This window comes from Heterocephalus glaber, unplaced genomic scaffold, assembly GCF_053883595.1.
Source record: "Heterocephalus glaber isolate CG9 unplaced genomic scaffold, H.glaber_assembly_v1.0 deba00001072, whole genome shotgun sequence".
Classification (NCBI taxonomy): domain Eukaryota; kingdom Metazoa; phylum Chordata; class Mammalia; order Rodentia; family Bathyergidae; genus Heterocephalus; species Heterocephalus glaber.
In genome coordinates this window covers 5,268,433-5,276,620 of record NW_028258189.1, presented here as the reverse complement: position 1 = coordinate 5,276,620, position 8,188 = coordinate 5,268,433, and positions in this window count along the sequence as shown.

Sequence of the window (8,188 nt, the reverse complement as noted above, 5' to 3'; positions counted from 1 at the left end):
TGTAACCTTTTAAGTGTTTTACAAGGGTCAGATTATTATGCTTTTCTTTTAAGCTTGAAACTGATACATAATTCTGTACATATTTATAGGTTAAAGCCAAAGATTTAATACTCATGTACAATGTATAAAGATCAAATCAGGGTAATCAGCATTTTCCAACTCCTTAAACATTTATGATTTCTATGCATGTGGGACTTTCAGACTCTTTTGGTTATATTCATTATTTATTGATGTACTTATTTCTTGTAGTAGAAGATCTGGAACTTAGGGCCTCATGCACGCTAAGTAAATGGTGTACCACTGAACTACACAGCTACTCTTTCAAGGTTATCCATGTTGAGTAATCTGTCTTCAAAAATTCCTGGGACCAAAGTGCCTCTGGCTTCATGTATTTGTCACAGTGGGGAATATTTGCCTGTATGCATTGAGATTTGCTGGGGGATAGGACCAATCCAAACACAGAATTCATTTATGTTTCCTCTACACTTCATGCACATACCTTGGATACAGTTTTATATAATAATTTTAGTAGTATTTTGCCTGAAAGAGTGTTTCATGTTGTGTCGGGAGCCATTCTACATAATTTTGGGGAAAAATCATTTCACAGTTAAATTATGATTAGGCCTAGACTTCTTGCCTACCTGCTGGCTACGACATGCCAAACCATGACTTCATTTTTGCTTCCAGTCACAGCTAAGACCTCAATGGTCCTGTGATTCTGTGATGCTCAAGGGGAAGATTACATCAGCTGAAGACATACTGGTTCTTTGAGAACTGAGTAGGAAAAGAAAGGTTTCACCCGGGGAGGGGCAAATTCCTTATCAGTTTAACTCATCCCACCTACTGTTGTAAGAACATCTTGATCCTCTTACCATCCATAATCCACATAAGATCCAAATCAACCTAAGATCCTCATCAGCATAAGATCCTCATGGTCATAGGATTAGTGCCAACCTTGAGACATCTGATACTTCCTCCACTTATGAGATCTTTGTCAATTTAGGATTATCACCATGGTCTGAGTCATCTGTTACTCCCTATGAACCCAGTAAATAGTGGGAAGCTCAGGGTGCCTTCGTGTTTGCTTACCAGAGCAGCATTGATCAGGCTCAGAACCCAGCTTCTTCTCAAAGTCTCATTTCCTGTCTTTATTCTTTAATTTTGTACTGTTGTGGCTCAAAGGAGACCAGGACTGACTGAAGGGGTTCTGGTAACCACTCCTTTCCCTGTTCCCTATAATGTTGTGGAATTTTCCCCTTTTGGTACCAAACTGGTGCTCAAAAAGCTTCACCGGGGGAAAATACCCAACACCTGCAACATAAAGGAGGAAAAAGTTAATTTTGGCTCATGGTTTGAGAGAGTTCAGTCCATGGTCAGCTGCTCCAATGGTCTCAGGGGGTTCAGTCCATGGTTGGTTGCTCCAGTGGTCTCAGAGGGTTCAGTCCATTGTCAGCTGCTCCAGTGGTCTCAGGGGGTTCAGTCCATGGTCAGCTGCTCCAATGTTCTCAGAGGGTTCAGTCCACGATCGGTGCCCCAGTGGTCTCAGAGGGTTCAGTCCATCGTCAGCTGCTCCAATGGTCTCAGAGGGTTCAGTCCATGGTCGGCTGCTCCAAGGCAGGAACATCATGGTGGATGGGTGTGTAGGAGGAAAGATGCTCACATCATGGTGACCAGGAGCCAAGAGAAGGGAGGAGCTGGGGACAAGAACTCATCCTTCCAGGTCACACCTCAGTGACCACTTCCAACCAGGCCGTATCTCTGAACACCACATTTTTGAGAGAAATTTTAGATCTATACCATAACAGAAGCCTTTCAGATTTGGGATTTGGCATTAAAGATGCTTAGGCAGAACTCCAATGAAACTGTCTTGTGGGTGAAGAATTTTTAGTAACTAATTCCAGTCAACATGAATAACCATAACAAACCAGTTTCTATGTTCTTTATAGGCTGGGATGCACCAGTTTATCACATTTGATCTGAAACACTGCCCATGGAGATAGGAGGTAGCCTATGTCTTAGATTGTACAGGCTAAGTGATTGGGATTCAATCTAAAGGGAATGTATCCATGATTCCTGCTCTTGGAATAATTTTACCATCTCCAGACTTATAATTGTGTACTTCAGCACCCGTGTCTTCCCGGAAAGGGTCTCTCCTGTCCAATTAATTACAGGTGTTTTTAGGCTGTGAAAATTACACATGTGCATGTATAATTTATTTATCGCCCACCTGCTGTTTTAAATTGGAACATATATATTATTCAAGCATCCCGGGAGGTTCATTAAAAATGGTCTCACTGTAAAAGTGCAAAAATATCCTAACCTCCTAAAACAAATTTCATTAAACACCTTTACACATTTTTTGGTAGTGAATTCATCAAAGACAATAAATAGTCTTAGATCCTGTAGATGTCTCTGAACCATATTTTCAATATTTTTCCTAAAATATAGAAAAAAATAATGTGCTTCTCCTTCCTTCCATTCTAATTTTTATAACAACACTTTTATATTGCCATATTTCCAAAATGCAATTAAGTCTTTTGGGCATTATTGGTTGAAGTTTTAAAAAATAAATCTTCTAACTGAATAAAAGAGAATATTTGAGTGTTGTGCATTGTTCATTGAAATTTCTTAATTGGAAGAGGTAGAAATGTATTTCTACATCTTTTAACTTTTGCTACTAAACAAAAATACTTCTAAGTTCATGAAGTGCTCTCTGAAATTATTTTCAACAATTTTTTCCTTCTCCTAATTCAACTACATTTCTTGGAGACGTGTCCTTATGTTTGAACTAATTTTCATTCAAAAGGAAGTTTTCCTTAAAAATCACTTTTTAATATTAAACTGTGAATATTGAGAAAGGATAAGGGGAAAATCTGAATTCTCATATTTTAAAAATATATTTATTTTGCTGTAGTTTTCAACTGCTTGGTTTCTTATAACATTCCAGTGCAAAACTAATGTATTTTTCCCCCTGCCACTGATTGAAGATGTTCATTCATCATGAGATGTATGATGTTGAATCATATTTACAAATTTTAACAGTATTTTTCTGCATAATCTTTTTCCATTGAGTTTGTTGGTACATTTTAGGTGTACAATACAGTTACATTCGTCACTGGGAACTTGTAACTTTACATAATCCATCTTGGTTATTTTTTCCCCATTCCCCTGCCCTCCCTTCACCCCTTCCACCCCTCCCCATTTACAAAGACTTTGTTTGTTTCTGGATAATTTTTAACCAAGGCATAGGATTTTTGTTACCCTTCTTGCTGTTTGTTGCACTGCTCATTTTTTAAATTTTAAAAAGGAATGGGCAAGGAAAGATATGTGTGGAATATTATTCAGTCATAAAGAAGAAGAGAACTCTGTCATTTACTGGAAAATGGGTGGAACTTCAGACCATCATGGCTTTTTTTCTAGAAAAAACCCAAAGAAAGAGTAAAATGAAAAAGAGATGGTAGAAAACTGAAAGACAGAATTTGTAGAGATGATGTAGAGGACCACCGCTAAGGAGTGGGGGTAAAGGATTGAAAATGATCATATATAATATAAGCACATACTGATTCCCCAACTCACATGTGGCTATTATGTGTCACAAACATAAACAAATAAAATATGATATAATCTAAATAAATAATCAAAATAAAGTACCACTTCATAGTTGTGATGTCTGCTTCACCTTACTGGGCATAGAGTAATAAGTGAATTTTCTTCCTCTCTCGAGATACCGAAGGGTTTATTTGTTTATTTTCAGAATGACCCTGGACTAGACTTCTGTGATGCTTCAGGATTAGTGGACACAGTGCATTTGGGGAAGGAAAATAAAAAAGGTGGAACTGCTATTTTGTTCAGCGCATGTCGTGAGGAACACACACTCGTGATCAGCATGGATTCCATTCCGATATTTATCTAGTTCACTCAGGCCTAGATTTCAGCAGATCCCCTCACTCTCGTGAGGTCGATTTTCCCTTAGCTGCTGAAAGGTGTTCTGTGGTGAAATGCTCTCAGGTTAGGAAAGTTTTCTTCTGCTCAGATTCTGTTCTTTTTCCTCAGTCTTTTGTCAAACAATTTTTGCATCCACATGTGATTCTTTCTTTTCGCTTTATTTTGCTGATTTTTCATCAGTTCCCATTTGCGGTACATATTGTCAACAGTCCTTGTGTGGAGTCGGTGCATGCACGTAACACACCCTAATTCTTTTTGCTTTCCTTTTCCTTCTTCACCCTCTTCGCTCCATCTCTTGGTCCCCTGTCCACTTGCAAAAGATTGATGTCTGTGTTTCCCATTATCTGTCTTTTATTTTGCTCTTTATTTGTACTTTGGGTTCCTCATATGGGATAGTTAAGCTTGTGTGTCTGATTTATTTCACTTAACATTATGGTCCAAAGGTGCACCCATTTTCCTACAGGTGGCTCACATTTATCCTTTTTATGGCAGAGTAGTACTCCACTGTGTGTAAACATCACATTTTCTTTATGATGGACATAGAAGCTGCTTCTGATATTTAGTTGTTATGAGTTGTGCTGCTATAAATATTGCTAAGCTCGGATCATTGAAATATAAAGTCTTTGATTCTCTCAGGAAGATACCTAGAAGGGAAATAGCAAGGCCCAGTACAATTCCTAGTTTCGTTTTTTGAGGAACTATTGTTGAAGAGCTCATTTTGTCATGATGGTGGACAAATAGCTCATTTATTTTCAAACTCCATTGTCCCTTGGACATTGATTAAACTGGCGTTCTTTGGAGCAAATTCTTGGCCTTTGACTCCTTGCCTCCTTCTCTGGTTGGTTCCTGAGTCACAGAGCACAGAGGGTCTGGGCAGGGGTTCAGAGGGTCGGCTGTGTACTTCGTCGTGTGCTGCAACATCACCATGGTTTCCGATGCTTTTTACTTGTTGCACCTAAGTGAGACTGATGCAAACACACCAGGCTCCGGAAGAGTGGTCTGACCACTTCTACGATGCCCCAGGACGACCTTTCCTCTCCTACGCCCTCCCAGCGGACAACACATGTACATGAGCTGAAACTCACTGGCTCATTCTAGCTTTTTCCCTCGTGGGTGTTTGCATTCTCTTCTCCAACAAGGGTCTCCCCGATTTCCATAGCCTACGAGGTACTCAGTGATTCTCATGGAAATATCTCCTAGGACATTGTTGAGTTGTTAACCACACCAGTGAAAAACACACCTGCCAAGAAGACTGATGCATCTGTGAAATTCCTTTGGCCTTTTCCCCGGAGGATTCAGTCAAAATCCTGTGTTGGAAAGAGTCCTTTTCCTCCCTGCTTTTTTTTTTTCTGGGTTGATGATGCATTTTGGAGTTTTTTTTTCACTTATGCTTATTTTTTTTCACTAAGGTTATTGGTACATTTTAGGTGTAAAATACGATGACATCCATCATTGGGAATTTATACCTTTGCATCATCCATCTTGGTTATTCCTTCCCCTGCCCTCCCTTCAACCCCTCCACCCCCCTCCCTATTTACAAAGACTGTGTTTCTGTTTCTTTCTTTTCTCATATTTTTTCCTTTCCCCTCTTCCCTTTCCCCTTCCCCTCCCACTTCCCCTTCCCCTTTAGACCTTTGCCTCCTATTTCACATTATCTATTATACATTTTGTTCCTCACTTACACTTTCAGTTTCTCACACCAGAGAAACTGTTCAGTATTTACACATGTGTGTCCTGTTTATTTCACGTAAGAATATGGGCTCAATATGAACCCATCTAGCTATTAATGTCTCCAGTTCCTCATCCTTTATGGCTGAGTAGTACTCCATTTTATAAAAAGAACCACATCTTCTTTATCCAGTCACCAATTGATGGGCAATGTGGTTATGTTATTCATCTGATATGCAGTGAAACTAATGGAAGCACCTTGAGACCGTAACGTTAAGTGAAATAAGTCAGACACACAAGCTTCAATATCACATAGTTTCTGTTATAGGAGGAACTTAAATTATAAATAAAGAGCAAAATAAAGGATAGACAACAGGAAGTAGGGAGACGGATCTTTCTCAAATGGGAAGGGGACCAAATGGAGTGTGGGGAAGAGAAGGAGAGGAAAAAAGAAATTCAGATGTTATATGTGCATGCACAACTGCACACAAGGGATGTGCACATCATGTATTGCAGACATACACTAATAAAAACTCAAAAAGAAAAAAATAAAGTCACTGAGGCTTAAAATACATCAGACTTCTTTTCCCTTTCCCTCTTTTTCCTTGTGTGTCTTTTTCTCCGGTTACATGAATGTGGTACAGTACTTAAAGTAAGAATTACACAAAAAAGGAGTGCTCAAAATCTTCCAGTTCCTTTTATTCCTTATGATGTTTCCGAAGTCCTCATCCTTTCCCTGGAAGTAAGTGATCTCATCAGTTTCTGATTTGCTAATGTTGTGTTTCTTTTTATACACGTGAGCCTGTTATTTCTTCAATGTTTAGCTCATTTCCTTGCACCAATGCTAGATCAGCATAGATACTATTTTTCTTTTTGGAAAACCTTCAAACCAGCCCCAAACATCTTTGGTTGGTGTTTCATTCCCTCTGCCGCAGTTCCAGGAGACATCATCCCCTGCCCGCTTCTAGGTTTTCCTCCCAGTGTTTTGCAGTTTCAAACAAAGATGCAAGAAGCTTGCAGCTTGCCATGCTGAGAAGAAGGTAGTTAGTGAGGATAGCCCGGCTGATATTTGCCATCTGTCTGTGGTCACTGCATGGGAAATATGCTCTTCTGGCTCTTTTGAGTCATGCCACTAATTGTAAATCATCATGACCCTAATGTTCCAGAGAGCTTTAGAAACTAACCCTGTCCTACTATGGCCTTGTACTTGTTAACCAAATTTCCCCAGTAGCCTTTTTATTTCACTTCTTTTCTCAGTCACTGGTAACTACCTTTCTAGTCTCTCTTTCTATGGTATTGGGATGTGTTTGTAGATTATCATTATTTAATGCAGTCAGCAAATGTTAGTCTGTGTGTTGCATGCATAGTCTGAGTCATAGTTATGAAAAAGAATTTGCTTATGTCATTTTTTTGTACTTGTATAGATGGTTTGAAACAGTTGATGTCTCCTTCTAGAGTTTATTTACTTTCCTGGTGTGAAGTGCATACACCTATGTCTTTTTTTTTTTTTTTTTTAAATCTAAGACAGGATCTCATTAAATAGTCCAGACTGGCCTTGAATTCATAGTAATCCTCCTGCCTCAGCTGCCTGAGGCACGTGCTACCATGCCCATATGCCTTTTTTCTAAGTCTTTTGAACTAATACCATTTAGCAAAAAGTTTATTTTTATCTAGTAACTTGAGACTGCATCGTTCTAATGCACCTTTCCAAACATACTTGTGTCTAATTGTCAACTTTGTTTTCTACTCCACTTCATTAATCATGCACTACTTTTACAAATGAAACATATTTAAAAAATATTTAATAGGGCTTGTTAGTATCCATAACTGTTTTATTCTAGGGTATTCATCATTATTTTTGCATATTTATCATATTTACTGTGAGATCATGGTCATCGATATTTTTATGAAATTCCATCAGTTACTGTTGCCGTCGTAGCAAGAATCTGTATCTCAAATTGTCTGTTATTCATCTTATGGCTAATGTCTCATTTTTCAATCTTCAGTCCCCTTAACGCTTGTGGGGAATCTTTTGAAAACACCTAGCTGCTTCTCTTCTTCTATTTTATCATTAGTCACTGTCTATAATCACCAGAAGCATTCTAGAAAGATAGTTCATGATATCCACATCAAGTTCTTCATAATTCAATGAAAAAAATTACCAGTTTCCACACATTTTAATATCACCATCCAAAAAAGGTTTTTAAAAAAATTTTAATTGGGTCAAAACAGAGAAAACTGAGAAGTGTTATTATTTTTTTCCTGTATGAGGACAAGATTTTAGAACTCTTGCCCAGGAAAAGTTAGTGATTGTTTTCTAATTCATTTCAGAAAACTCCTTATTGAACCATCCACATGAGCTGGACTAATTAGAATTTTTAGTCCTTCCAGTGTGGCAGCCCCTGCATAGTGTTTCCTTCAAGTGTGATTTGTTAGGGAATTAGTATGCGAAGCAGTTCTGTACTTTCTGCCAAACTCTCTTGAGGTCATGGAGGTTCCCTGTCTTTTATCTGCCTTCTACTTTTCCCATAAAGAAACTGAAGCAGTTATTTTCTTTTAGATGTCTGGGCCCATC